Source organism: Frankliniella occidentalis, unplaced genomic scaffold, assembly GCF_000697945.3.
Source record: "Frankliniella occidentalis isolate FOCC.00 unplaced genomic scaffold, Focc_3.1 Scaffold94, whole genome shotgun sequence".
Lineage (NCBI taxonomy): Eukaryota > Metazoa > Arthropoda > Insecta > Thysanoptera > Thripidae > Frankliniella > Frankliniella occidentalis.
Genome location: NW_026267223.1, coordinates 937459 through 952646, shown reverse-complemented (window position 1 = coordinate 952646; position 15188 = coordinate 937459). Strand labels below are relative to the sequence as shown.

The 15188-nt window shown below is 46.4% G+C and overlaps 1 protein-coding gene across 4 annotated transcripts in view; it reads left to right on the top strand.

Annotated features, from left to right (window-relative positions):
• LOC113203901 (mucin-5AC-like) overlaps positions 1–15188 on the top strand; it is a 142005-nt gene that overhangs the window by 65828 nt on the left and 60989 nt on the right. For 3 of the 4 annotated variants that reach the window (XM_026418836.2, XM_026418835.2, XM_052269532.1), the window contains exon 1: positions 5618–5848. The exons of the other annotated variant lie outside the window; for it this stretch is intronic. The gene's annotated coding sequence lies outside the window, so the exon portion shown is untranslated. Of the gene's footprint in view, positions 1–5617; positions 5849–15188 lie in introns of those variants that run through there. 4 annotated transcript variants of the gene reach the window in all.

Genomic DNA, 15188 nt, shown 5'->3' with positions numbered 1-15188 from the left:
TCTCTCTCTCTCTCTCTCTCTCTCTCTCTCTCTCTCTCTCTCTCTCTCTCTCTCTCTCTCTCTCTCTCTCTCAGCTGACCGGCTGAGCACATCGCTGCGCTTGCATCGCTTACATGCTGTGTCCTTCCCTGCAGTAGCGCTGTGCCCTCTGTACCCAGGAAGCTGCCGCACAGGATGAGACCAGATTCGACCCCCCCCCTTTTTTTGTCGCGTCGACCCTGTTGCTAATGTGCCTAATGTGCAACCCAATAACCTTCAGTGCTTGAATAAAACACAAATGAACTCTTCCTCTCCTTGGCAGGTTTTTCTTCTCCATCTGAGTAAAGGACGCAGGATTGTTTGCTTGGAGCGTCTTTTGGCCTCTTTCTGTTTGGAGTCGCTCCTGGCCACGCCCCGCCGTGCACCGCCGTGCCCCGCCATGCCCCGCCTTACCGTGCACTGTGCTGTGCGTTCTGCAGGATGGGCATCGCTTGCGCTGATTGCACCCAGGCCTAGAGGTATCGTGTTGACATTCTGCTCAACTTTCAACAGTTTTGCAGCGTTATTGTTGTCCCCCTCGCTCTTTTCCACTCTAATCGTGGTGCAAGTATCAGCAATCCACATGAAGAAAAGAAAGACTTTTGTCGTGGTGATCAACTCTGTTTAGGGGGATAATTTCGATAGTTGAAATGGAGAATCCGATGGCCACAGCCACCACACAGGTGGTTCTAATGACCTGTTACTTCTACGAACAAACTCGAGAACAAGTGTCGGCTGTGGCGACCAGCTCCTGACTATGACCATCTGATTCTCGATTTTAGCTATCAAATTTAGCGAGAAATGTTGCCCATAGAATAGAGCTGATCATACCACAAAAAAACTCGTTTTTTTCGTGTACCTGCGATGTAGCATGCCGCAAAACAAACACTTATTGAAGCAACATTTACGTCTTCCTTGCGATTTTGATTTTCTCCCTGCTACTTTATCACCGTGAGGAGCCTTAAATAAAAGTGTCAGCCATGTTAAATTGTTTCTGTCACATACCCCTTCATTTCCGTCCGACCACTGAGGAAGGCGGGTTCCCCTGCCAGTTAAGTCAAGGAGGGTCCGCTGGACCGGCCATGGCCAAGGTCCTGGGCGTCCCGCTTGACCACTAGTTCGATTGTCTTGTCCCTGCAGTGATTATCCTTCCCCCGACACCAAAAATGTGGGGGCGGCGGCGGCGCCAGCAGAATAGAACCTTTCATAGAACGCACGCACACACGCGGTGAGTGATAACGTTATTCACCGCTACTAGACGGAGAGGGGGTGGGGGGGTCTATCAATACTTTCCTACTTTCCTCATCGCATGATGCTTGTACGTAATGTACATGGCGACGGGTATACATCTATATATATAAACATAGTTTGTGAGTGCTTATTGAGATGGCAGCTGTCCGTGTCTGATTGGCTCATTGTCCTTTGTATGAGTCTCCCGGCACCCGGCATCCTAACGTCAAGGGTGGCCACCGGGGCTCCTTTGCCCCCCAGTGTCGAGCTCAATTGGCGTGACGAATACACGGCAAAAACTCTATTTCTTTTTCTACGAAAAACAAAACAGAAATCGGATTGGTTAGATCCTTTCTCAGAGACGGCTGGAAAAACCGACTCTACAAGGAACGAGCAAGGCCAATCGAAAATTTTCCTAGACAGCACCTGCTGGACTCCACTCTGTAAAACCAGCTGTCGACCATGTACACACAAGGAACAGCGTGCCTACAGGCATGCACAAACATGTGTGTGCCAACCAGGTCGACTGTCACAAGTGTGTGCCTGCCTTGGTCGACGGTTGCAAGTTGCAAGTGTACGAAAAAGAAAATTAGCTCTCCCAACTGAAGTGTTACTTACTTAATTCTCGGATAACTAACGCTTTTAGTAGCAGAAACCAGTATTTCGTTGTTACAACCAACATTTCCTTGTGGGAGCGAAGCTGTTGCTAGAAAAACTAACCCTTGGTTTGCTCACGGAAGGAACGCGGTCGTTCTCCTAACAACGACGTCGTTCCGTCGACTAAATGTTGGTTTCTGGAGCTGAAATCAGTCAGTCATCCGAAAATTAACTAACGCTTTGTTGGGGGAACTAACTCGTTTTTTCCGTGTGTGTGCCTAGTAAGTACACATATGGTTAGGTAGGGCGCACGGCGGCGAAAATCAACTCTTACTTTCCGAACTGGTGCTTCAAAGCGGGTTCCACTGAGGAGCTACCCAGTGAGAAATGCGGATATCAAATTGACATCAGAACGATATCGGACATCAGAAAAGTGTCGATTTCGGGCCCATTTTTGAATCAGTTCTGAGTCAGAAACTTGAAAACGATATCGTTCTGATATCGATTCGATATCGCTTAAAATTCATTTCGCACTGGGTAGGAATTAGTTTTTTCCCCCTGCAACAAAAGAATTATCAATCTCCGCTTCAAACAAGGTCAATGGCGATTCCCGAAACCCGTAGCAAAGCTGTGTCAAACAAGTAAGTCACACATGTGTTTACCTTGTACGGAATTCTTGGCACACACGGAAAAAAGATTAGTTGTCAGAGCGAATAGATTGGCTAATTTAGTGACAGCCAAGAAATTCACTGTGGCACCTAAGAATTAGTTGTAAGAGCAGCAAACCCGAAAAAACGCGTTTGCTGTGGCAACTAACGCTTGTCTCTGACAGCTAATTCTTAGGTGCCACAGCGAATTTCTTGGCTGTCACCAAATTAGCCAATCTATTCTCTCTGACAGCTAATCTTTCTTTTGTACGCGTTTATAAACGTTGTACACAACCGTTGCTGTACCTTAAGGAACCAATTGGCAGGTGATTTCAGACAGTATTCCTGCTGTTTTACAACCTCTTTTATTATAACAACTCTTCGCATTAGTATCGCGAAATAGTTACTTTTCACATTAGTGAGAATGCCGTCTTATTTTAGCTAGCACAAACGTAGGCGTTTACTTCTAAGAAATAGATCAGTACAAATCTGAGAGTGTGGATTTTTATCTTGCATTTAAGTCAATTCAAATTATTTGCCACATTTTTGTGTTATTTGAACGAAATCGTGCATTTTTGCGCAAAAATTGTAAAGACGAAACGTATCTTCCTTCAACCTACGAACGTTTCCAAAAAAGTATACAAATCCAGTGAGTGTTCCTGCACTATATTTACTCGACTTCCCATTGAAAGGGCCTTTGAGTCTGTACCTGTATCCACCCGACTCTGAGCTCCAGCAGACCACCCGGCCGGCAGCGGTCCGCTGTTATAATTTGCGTGAGACTGCTCTGAATAAAATGTCGCCATCTTTCGGCAATACGAGCGGTCCCTCGTCGGTGTGGGGAGTCCGTATTGCACTGTGACTGTAATCCTATTGCAGACATAATGTGATTGGTGGCCTCGCGCCGCAGCTTCATAGAAACAAGAGTTCGATCTGGAAGACGCTTGCGGCCTGCTCGCTTCCAGCTTTGTCTGCTCGCACCACATTGTTTGCACCTACTCTTGCACTCTCCCTAAATTTAAACGCTTTCAAATCCCTTTTTTTCGCCGTGTTGAATTAAATGTCTGTAATTTTATGTGGATAGTAGTTTTTCAATCATTGGACATCCTCCAAACCTCCTGTTACTGATGTTTTCCTCGCGGCCTATCGTCTGTAATTATTTTAGAATTTTACACAGTAGAAAGAATAATAACTAAAGGTTTTTATCAATGCGCAGATACAATTGAAAATTCTACTGGTATATGTATGTACCAACTACTGTTGGGTTTGCAGTGCAGTGAGATTATTTCTCTATCTGGTTTATGCCCTTATTTTTTTTATATGTTTGCTATCTCTGTTATCCTTTCCTTTCTTTTCTATCCGTGGCACACGCAACATGTTGACATTATGGTTATGACTTTTTACAGTCTTCGGGATTACGACCCTTGGGTCTCCAGGGTGTGATCAGGAAGGAGTTAGCGTTCGGCTGTGTGTGTGTGTGTGTGTGTGTGTTTGTGTGAGTGTGTGTGTGTGTGTGTTTTCTCCTCAAGACAACGCCGACTGGCAACGTAAATGATTTTCGTTCCACTATTCCTCAGTTCATGTTTCTTAGTTAACACAAACAACTACAGTTTTCCACGTGCTTTCACTCTCATCCTGTTACGGAGTTTTTGACCACTTTGTTAGTATTCCTTCTGCTTGGAAACCTTTATAAACTACTGTCAACTTTTTCATCAGAAGGAAAAAATATTCCTTTTTACACTACAGACAATGTGTTTTCATTTACCCGCATTTACCAGTAAGTTACTTCAAAAAATATACGCAATTAGTAACAAATTAGTCAGTAATCCTGTTGCGTAAAAAAGTAGGTATTAATTAAGAAATAAATCGGTAGATCTGCAGCCATGAGTGGTGGTGGTAAGGGACCACTCCTTAATCAAATCATTAATCAGTATGTTCCGAAGCCGCCGCGCAAATTTCGCACAGAATTTTTGGCAGTACTGAAAGACTACTAGAACGTCGGTATTGGCGGTAGAGAGAGGCTTCCAGGGTTCCTTTGCCATTACTGGTCTACTGGTAAAGTCAGTTCGTGAAAGTTACGTTCAACAATGTAACATGCAACACACGTGTAACGCCTGTGACGCGTTTTCAAGTCGGTCGACGTCTGGGCGGCGCCGCTCCGCATATAGGGACGCGCCTAATGGCGTTACGTCAAATGAAAGCTCATCAGCTGATTTATGCGACGTATCGCCTAGTGGCAATCTGAGAGAGAGAGTGTGAGAGAGAGAGAGAGAGAGAGAGAGAGAAGAGTGTGCAGCGTGTACCGTACAGGCGTCTCCTCAGTCCGCTCTTCTCTTTCTCCCTCGCAGCACCTCTCCGCCCTGCGTAACGTGTTTTGTGTGTCTCGGAATACGGCGTATTTCTAACTCGGTGACGTGCACGCAGTGCATTACAGCTTACACTTTAAAATGTAAAGGGGCAATTTTCACTGGAAATGCAAGTGTGTGAATGTCGCTCACCTGCAGGTGAGCGACATTCCATTCGTACACTTAGGGGGGTAAACGTGTTAAATTTCCAGGAAAAATTCACACCTTTACCCCCTTAAGTGTACGAATGGAATGTCGCTCACCTGCAGGTGAGCGACATTCACACACTTGCATTTCCAGTGTTGCTCCGAAAAGAGGAAAGTTTTCGTGCACATTTAGACCGGATGCAATTTTGTCCCTGGACAAATTGCGTAAAGTGTTAAAATATTCTCAATAAACCCACAATCGCACTTTGCGACACGTGTGTACCTGCAATGTGGACGAATTGTGTAAAGTTTTACTTTGTCCAAATTTAGGGACAACATTGTACCCGGTCTGGATGTGAGCGAAAACGATACCATTTTAGAAACAAAACCGTCCCTTTATATTTAGAGTGTGCCTTAGTCGCGAAACGTCCCTCATATAGTTTGGCAAATTTGAGTAAAAGCCAACAATTTTTTGTGAATAATTATTTGCGCACCTCCCATCGTGTTTTTAAAATAATCCAATCAGTTCGACGAGTCCAGAGACCGCGAGTGATGGGAGGGATGGCAGACGCCGGCGCGGCGTGGCGCCTGGGAGGCTGGGAGAGGGGGAAGGGGAGGGGGGAGGGTGGCGCCGCGCAGCCCGCCGCAGCCCGCAGAGACGTGCATCAGTAGTGCAGTTGACCGCGCCGGAGGAGCAGCGGCGCCCCGGCAGAACTTAGGCCCTCTGGATTAACCGACGTACCCGGCGTAGACCGAGCATCCGCGCGCTCGTGTATTAGTGTGAGTGTGTGTGAGTGTGTGACTGTAAGTGCTGTGCTAGTCAACAGGAAAAACTTTTACTGTTTGGATCATACGGAGCAGACCGGTGAGTGCTGATAATGACAACCATAACCATACATCCTAAAATCATGTGCTTTTTTAGCAGATGTTTACATACATAAAAAGTGCTAAAACACTGGTGTGATGTGGAATTACGAACTATCGTAGGCTATTGAATGATGAAGCTCGAAAAAACGTACGAATATGTGAGGTAAAGATCTGAGCTAAGGCCGCATGGATTCTCAAATTAGTCGTTTAAATCCTGCAAGCTGCCATTATGCATAGAACGGGTTGGGATGAGCCGATAGGTGCATCTCATTCTATTAATTTACAAAACCATTGCAACTTTTTAAAATTTATTTGTTGCTTTGGTCCCCCGCGCTGTAAGCTCGTATTTTGGGACAATACAAAATATGAATGATGAAAAAAAAATGAGTAAACTACGGTGGTAACAACTTCAAGACTGTGTCGTTTGTAATTTTCTACTTACAAAGTATGATGTACTGTGGTACGACGCTAAGTTCACAAGTTTGAGCGTGATTATTTTTCCTGCTGACAAAAAATAATAATAAAATATGTCAGTTTGTTTAATGTGCAAAAAAGTTGTTTCTTTACGAGGTGTGAGGGCCGATTATTCTACTCCTTTTTCATATCGCAAATCAGCAGCCGACAAGCAAGCTGAAGCTGGGGCCGGTAACCTGTCGAACGGATCTGCTGCAGCAACGTGGTCCAGCGGCTGGACCTTTCGGACCCAATAACGGGCGGATGAAAATAATCAAAGGCTTACTTGAATATTTTTGAGTGGTTTTCTTGAGGTTGCAGATGAACATGTTCATAACCTCAAGACACTACTAGCTCATTATCGCTGTTAATAATGACTTAATAGTTTTCCTCAGAAGCTATCATGTGATGGAAAAACTCCAAGTCGGTCAAAATTATCTAAGTAGTTTGGACAGGTTATTCTTTCATTTTACTTTAGCGCTATCGCGATGACCAATGTACGCCACAGTACACTTGAACGTGGGGGGCTAGCAGCGTGCGGCGACACAGCACCAACGGCCTGATCTGCTGGGGAACACGTGATTAACACTTTCATCCACACGAGCAGCGCTCCTCCCCTTTTCCACCATCTCTCTCTCTCTCTCTCTCTCTCTCTCTCTCTCTCTCTCTCTCTCTCTCTCCCTCTCTCCCCCCCCCCCCCCTCTGTGTGTGTGTCCCACCATTTCTCCATCTCTCTTCCTCCTCTTTCTCCGCCCTTCGTTGCATAATGTGAGAAGAACCATTTGGGCGTCGCAGTTTGAGAATAAGGGGTCGGCCTGGGTAACGGAACGTAGAGTCAACTACTATTACCGATCCAGAGCTGACTCTAGACCCGCACAAACATTCGTCACCCCAGCTCATCTGGAGCGTGCTGTTCACACCCACTTCTTTCTCTCTGCGCACACCCTCCGCCCCTCTCGAACTCCTACGGGCTGATCGGGCTGTCCGGCCGCTAAAGGAGACGCATGCTCCTCGGACTTTGTGATGTCCTCATACCGTTTTCTCTCCGTTCATTACCACGTTAATAGGCGGTAGGGGTAGCCCACAGGAGACCTCGCTGAGCTTTTAATGTTCACAACAGCACACGGTCAAAAGAAGCCTTGGCCTTTAAGCATGGTCTTTTATACTGGTGTACAGTTTTTCCCTCCAAGCCATACTTTACAAACTATAGTGCAACGAAGGTAAACCTTTCGCCATTGGACCAAATAGTCAATATACCATCACGAAGTAATGCTAAGTTTGTTTTGATGTTTTTGCACGATGAGTCACACGTGGCCACATCGTGGTCATGCTTTGCTGCGAAACGCCACCTTGTATGTGCTCTGAACCTCCAGGGGTAGTTTGAATACAGTAACAGGCGTTCTGAATCGCTAGAGTAGGAACTTGATTGAACCTGTGGAGACTATGCTCTCTAGCAGGCGTGTGTTAAACGGACCTCTACCTGACCCTCCGCACTCATATGGTCCCGCGGGGCAGGAAACAGACACGTTAGCAAATCCAGCCAGTGTCTCGGACGTGGCGCAATGACGATGGTGCATGGGGCGGCTGGGCCTGGGCCGGGCCGGCGGCGGAGCGGCTGCGGCGTCCAGCGCTGAGCCGTGATGGCTCTGTCAGCCTATGATACCAGCCTTGACACGGCGCTGGACACCTGGCTGACAATGCCCCTATGCTATACTGCGCCGTTGTTAAACGCACTGCGAAGGTGTGACTGTGAAACGTTTCCAACGGTGCCCAACTCGGCACGAGTCTGCTCCCGAGTTTTTGAAGAAGTGATTGTGCACACTTGCCGAAGGATATTTATGCACTAGAATGTTCAGCTGCACCCATTGCATCGCTCTGGTTTTACGATTTTCCACAAAAAATTATATTTGTGAAGCCGTACTATTAGATGTGCTGATAACGGGATTTGTTGACACTTCTGTCAAATTTCTTTTCCAATTGTGATTGTGTTCATAGGTTTTGAACCTTGTCACTTGGAGTCAAAACTAATATCATGAATTGTAATTTCACAATTTCAAATAGTAAGTTCACGGCATTTATTGTGTACAGTTTTCTCGTAAAAACGTAGTGATAATTTTGATCGGCTGTGCAATAAATATGTTTATTACTCCTTTAAAAAAAAAAATTGTTAAAAAAAAATTAACTTTTACCTGCTGCACGTCTGCCTGCATGCCTGTCTGCACGTCTGCACGATATCTCTAGAAGAAATCGAGGTAGCAGGGACTTCTGATTTTCAGGGTGTCTTACTAATATCAAAAGAAATGAAGCGGATCAGTGTTGAGCTACAAACTAGCATACAAGCGAGCAAAACTTACCAAAGACACTCGAAAATTTTAAAAAATGCTAAAAATAACGGGTAGCTGGACGAAGTATAATGCTGTGAACCAAAATGTCGCCTGCTTTACCTTTCAGTGTTTTGTAGGATAACGCGAAGTCTGTTACGCGAGACGTATCCCAGCGTGCGTACATCAACCTTATAGATTTTGTATTGATATATCAATACAATATGTAATAGATTTTACACTGTAAAAAATCAGTCTTGGATACGGAGCCTGTTAAGGCGTTCCGTGCCTGCTCAATTTTGGGAGTGATTTTCGAAAGGGGGTTGGAGATTTACCGTACTTAGCCACCGTACCAACGATTTGTACATGGGTTAGCATAAGGAAGGGGGTGCAGGACGCCGTAATAGTCTCCGCTACTCGTACTACGTAAACTTTCGGATTAAAAATTAGCGGGACCTTTTCCGTACCCTGGCTCCGTATCCGCATTTTTTTACAAGAGCTCTTATCACTGTGAAAAATATATTTGTACATGTACGGTATATTTTGTAATTTGCCATTTACAATCCGAGTCGCACCTGTACAACCTTCCACTGTCCCTCGATATTCGATTCCAAGTCGATACATAGGGCTATTAATTGTACAATTTTAGATTGTACTTGTACGACTTCTTCCATGGAAAATTTTCCTGTACCCGGTACGACAATTTTTCACAGTGTATGGGAAGAGTTTGCGGAACTCATGGAACGGAGATGCCGCCGTAGGTTAAATAAACGGTATATTTCCGTATGGGCAACCGTGATTTATTTTTCACAGTGTAGATACCAGACATGTGACAATTGCATTAATTCAGGGTCACCTTGATACGACAGTCGCATGTTTTTTGATACTGGTATCTGTTATCGTTTCGATATCGCCATTTCTTTTGCTGGACTGGATAGCCTCGCGTGAACCGACCAAAGTACGCGAGCCGGAGCCGGCCGGAGTCGGCCGGAGCCAATGCTTCACGGTAGCTCGCTGACGGACAGTTTTGGTTTAATCGTATCTCAAGCTCTACTCCCGCAAATCTTATACTTTTCCACTCAGTCGTCATGTCTTTATGTCAACAAAATTACATAGGTAGCTATCTGAGTTCGAGCTAGTCAATTCCTAACCACTATAATTTATATTCGACCACTTCTGGAAACGGTTTGGACTCCTTGAAAATGGTGTGGTCACTTTCTCTTTATCATAATCCATTATTTTTGCGCAGTAGGAGCGCGAATGACAGGGGAGGGTGTCCTTTTCACGTAACAAGGACGCGCGCCGCCAGTCCCACCACCTTATTATATGGAAATATGGCTCCACAGGGCCGCGCTTCGAAATTCTCAAAAAGTGAGGGAAAGAGGCGTGAGCGAGCGTGTGTTTCTGGTCCTACCAACCAGTCGCTAGATGAAAAAATTGAAAATGTAGGAAAAGCTTGAACCAGTTCTGTCATTTTTTACGGCGTTTCTTTACTTTTAATGTGTGTGTGGGGGGGGGGGGCTGGGGGCTGGTGGAACGAAAGTAGTTGTTCGTTGATATATACGATGAGGGGTGGGGTATCATAGCAGTAAGCCAGCGGGGCGCGTCCTTAAAAGAGATGACTGTGAGAAGAAAGTTTCAAATTAGCTGAACATCCCTTTCAGTATTGGTCTCTTTTCAAACGGTAGCCGCGCTAATCCAGTCTATCTCGCTGTGTAAGGCCGGCGCGGGGGCTGGCTGAGCTTGTCTAGCCTGGTCGAGTCGGACGCCTGGCGATTCTTCGATGTTCACGGGCTTGAGAGGCGAGGCGGGTACCGCACCGCGAGACCGGAAGAACCAAGGAACTGACCGCGGGGCAACTTCCGGCCTGACCGAACGGAAACACCTTATCAGGGTGTAAAGCAGGCGAGAGATGAGGCGGCGGCAGTGTCCGTCAGTGTCACCAGCGTCACCGTGTCACCGCCACTGTCGCCGCCACTGTCGCCGCCCCGAGGAGCTAGACGCCAACCAGATCTCGTTTCGATAAGCTTTTTAGCTGACAGCCAGTGAAACTTCATAGCCCGGCGTCACGGGTTCCCGGTTATTGGAAAATTTCGTACACCACCCCAGAGGCCACTACTTGGTGCATTGGCCTCTATGAAGACATGATTAGAAGGATGTACTTCAAAAACCTGATGATTTGGCAGTTCGAAAAAAATGTGGCGTTGAAATCGGCTTGTTTCTGATATCGGTTTTATATTGGTTCCCACTGCAAAGCACATAATCATTGAGCTTTCTGATACGGGACGTCCTCCTGTGTGTCCCTCTCCCCGCCCTTCTGGTCACGACAGGCTCGCTGCTGCCCCTTCCCCCCCTTAATCCCCGCCCCCTTTGCTCCCGGATGCCGCGACTCCCGCCTCGCGTCCCCTTCACGATATTCCATCACGATGCGCCACGACGCCGATGCAAGTAATACATGACACCTGTCGGAAGCCGAGCCACAGGCATGAGAAGCACGTGGGTCGCTGTAAAGACAAGAAAGAGATATTTCGTGTGCCTGGAAAATGGTCCCTTTATTCATGGAGGGCAGAATCGTCACATAAATGGCATCTCTGGAGCCACGGAGCCCTAGAGGGGGATTGTCGCCGAACACCACCCGCAGGCCGAATCGAGCATGCTCGGCCAGCGAGCCGGAGTCCCCGGCGTGGCGAAGCGAAGGTGCCAACTCCGTTCGGCGTTCGTTTAACTCTCATCTTGTTAATGAACCGGCGGGCGGGTCAGCTCGCGGTGTGTGTGTGCCAAGGTCGCGCTGAGCGGGGAGGAAAAAAAAAAGACTGAGAAAACACTTAAAATATTATATTATGAAAGACGATTACGAGAGAGAGCATGCGCACAGCGTGTGAGAGAGCGGGGGAGGGTGCAAGGGAAAAACAGAGGCGTGAGTCCCACCGCGGAAGAAGGTGGAGTGCGAGAGAGACGGGCACGGACAGTGGGAGGAGAGGAGGAGGAGGGAGGGGAGGGGGGTAAAGACAAGGGGAGGAATGAGAATGTGTATATGTGCGCGAGTAACGCGAGGGAGGTGAGTGAGGAAGACAGCCCTCCCTCCCTCTCTTTCTCCCTGCCGGTCAGCGTGGGAACCCGTAGTCACAGACTCGTAAGACTCGTAAGGGTGATTAAAATAATTATGACGTCAGGTTTGAATAGCGCGAATCTTAATGTAGGTCAACGTGGCGAGCGCTATGCGGAATCAGGAGTTGATACAGTTATAATTTATATCGATATTCGTAAAATTGTTTCCCTGACGAAAGGAACCCGCGTTACTTTCTTGACATTTATGCTGGATCACCGTCAGCGTTGTTTGGGAGTCTGCTGCCATGTTCAATTTTCAAGTGCAATTTAAATAATAAAGCATTCTATAAATGTTTTTCTTGCACACCAGCTGGCCGCACGCGAGGCTCTTACCGTCTCCCGTCTGGTGAAGCCAGACACTGTGAAAGGAAGAAAGAAACGAAACTTTAAAAAAAAAAGACACTAGCGCCTCGAAGTGGCAACATTATTTTCAGGTTTTTGCAGCAAATCTTGAATTTGTCTGACAATTTGCGTGCTAAAACTGTGATCACAGGAAAACGGACAGGATTTAATGATGATATTAAAATGAACAGCTGTAACTATCTTTTGTCGCATTATCTATTAATTTATATTAGAATGACTCTAAGCTTGGGCACAGTTCATGGTACGATCCCTAAACTAACCATTACCGCGCCGTTCGCTCCAGTTTTTTCCTTTTGCTGCGTGCCGTGTGACCCCGATGTGGGAAAGTGAACTCTGTGTGGTGCAGATGCGTTGCCTGGTGCGCGCCGCCAGCACTCGCTACGCAAACGCCGCTTCCTAAAGCCGCGCCGCCTGCGGCCGGCAGGAGTGCGACTGGGAGGGGGCACGCGCGGCGCAGCGCGGGAGCCGAGGTGACCGTGGAAGAAAGTCCCCGCCGCCGCGCCCCGCGGGGCCCCGCTAACCGGTCCAGCCCCAGGCCCCCGCCGCCCCAGAGCAGCGCGTCAATTTATGGCGGGTTGAGCGCTGGCTAAAGGGCATGGCGCCCCCGCGCAAACAAGCGCAACTGTTATACAGGGTGGTCTTGCAGCCTGCCTGCGCGGCATTACAGTCAGGAACGTCCAGAACGTATGTCTGTTTTTCTCAGATTCGTTAGGCAAATGACGGAAGCTTGGCGCCTGCGAGACTCGGGGTAGGCCACCCCGCAGTACACGCATACACGCGGGGGAGATTTTGCCTACCGACCAGGCGCTATGAGAGCTTGGAGATGAGCATGTCCAGGGACATATTGTAAGGCCTACGGGCAGCAGCACACCGACACCAACCCATGTAAAAGTCAAAATGTAACAACTTGACGTCAATTAAACCATTTCAAAACCTGAAAAAAAAAAAAAAAAAAAAAAACGGACTTGTCTGGTTGCTAACGGCGAATGAAAGACGTACTTTCTGGATGATCGACTGTCCGCAATCTAGATGTCTATGAATGTTGCTTTTTTTACAACACGTGTTGTTAATAATCAGCATTTATTTCTAACAAACTTAACTGAACTTTTGTTGTAATTTTACAACTTTTTTTAACAGTGTATATTATGAAGGTTCAAAGTTCGACGAAGCTGACGATGTTCTTTGTAAGACTTTTAGATTACAGTCTGAAAATTTCTAAATATCGTAGCCTTTTTGGGGGAGCGAGTATAAAATGAAATACCTTAAAGATTGAGGGAGTGAGGGACGCAGATCCTCTCAACAGGCGCCGCTAATGTCTGGGACGGATGCCAGCGGAAGGTCCGAGACGGCGGGGATGGCCTGTCTCGTCGCGGCCGTGTGAGGGATGGTGAGCTCCTTTGTGCCAACGTGTCCCACGAGAAGTGACGTCACGAACGCGATGATGTCTGTTGCCTCAGCCGGGAAGAGAGGGCGCGGCGGCGACAAAATCAAGGACCTCGTTGAAATAACTTAACCAACAGGATAAAATTTGACATGCGTGACGGCTTCAATGGCGATAAGGAATCTGCAACACTACACCCCAAAATGGTATCCTTGAAGCAATGGAAAACGCCTTAAAACATCAAAAGGAAATTTTCCATAGAACAAGGATATTATTGTTGGAACAGATTAAAACAAAATAGAGCGAGGAAAGGGGGCATGCCCGGCAGAGCTTTCTTTTTGTTAGAGACAGTCTTGAGGACTGTCTAAAAATTATCGTTAGTGAAGAAATTTCCTTAAAAACAAAAGGAATGCCTTAAACCAAGGAAAAACTTTATTATACTGTTTTAATGAATTTTCGTTGGTATAAAGATACTATTTTCTGGGTGCAGGGAAAGGGGTTTCGCGATTATTTCTATTCACAAAGGTTACAATTGAGTTTAAGAAATATAAAAATCCTATCTGCTTTAGTCATTTGGATTCTTACTCATCTCACATCTCATTTATTTTAGTTTTTAAAATACAATTTTTAGTTTGTTTGTGTACAGAGTTATCAGTGAATGTTGTCAATGTAATTGCGCCATGAAGATGATCATTAATTATTTCAATAATTTCCTCGTCTTCCGAAAAGCGGCGGTAATGCTGGGCGGCACTGAGACTCCCTCCCTGCCAGCACGGCTCCTGCTCCTGCCGGCAGATGTAATATTAGATTCGGCCGTGTAATGAGAAAGCAGAGGACGCTGCAGAGCTGCGGTGAAATTCAGTGGGATACTCAGCGGGGCATCGCGCTTCTGGGCTGGACACGATCGCAGTCGCAGTGGAGTGGGCGAGAAAAAAAACAACCAACTTGCAAGCTTACTACAAATTGCTGCTTACAAAGAAACATACACACTAAAATCTTATGAACATTTTTGTTCATAGTTACTGATTTCTGTAAACATGCTCGGCTTACGCATTTTTTAATGCGCCTGTATGAAGAAATTTGTTCATACTGGCGTATTAAAAAATGCGTAAGCCGAGCATGTTTACAGAAATCAGTAACTATGAACAAAAAAGTTCATAAGATTTTAGTGTGTAGGGGAATCATTGAGACCTTCTGCGCCGCATCAGTTAACTGCAAACTTTTGAGTGAGGTGTCGTGCCTCTGAAGGAGAAAAATATTGCGGACCTTGCTCAATTGCATTGAGGAACCTCACATTAGGTGAGGACCGTAAATTATGACCCAAATTGATTGAAAAATAATCTCACCCTTGTTGTAGTCTAATCGTAAGTATTAATACTTCTGACGGTCAGACGTTAATAATTTTTGGCAACGAAGAAAACCTGTAATCTCTCCCAAAAATAAAAAAAAATATCCTTGAGCACTCCTTAAAAGGTGCTAAGTAGCACCTGTGTTATTCTAGAGAAGCAGTTGAAAGCGTTTTGTAGCTTCGCATTGTTACGGATCGGCCAATTACGCAACCGAACAGCAGCGCTTCGTGGAAACGATGCTATATAGTGGTATCGACATGAGGGCAGACAGCACAAAGGAATGTGCAGGCCTCGCCTCTGCTGTGCCGATATCGTTTAAACGCTCCAATTATTCGCAGATGACAGACGGGTCCCCAATGCCCA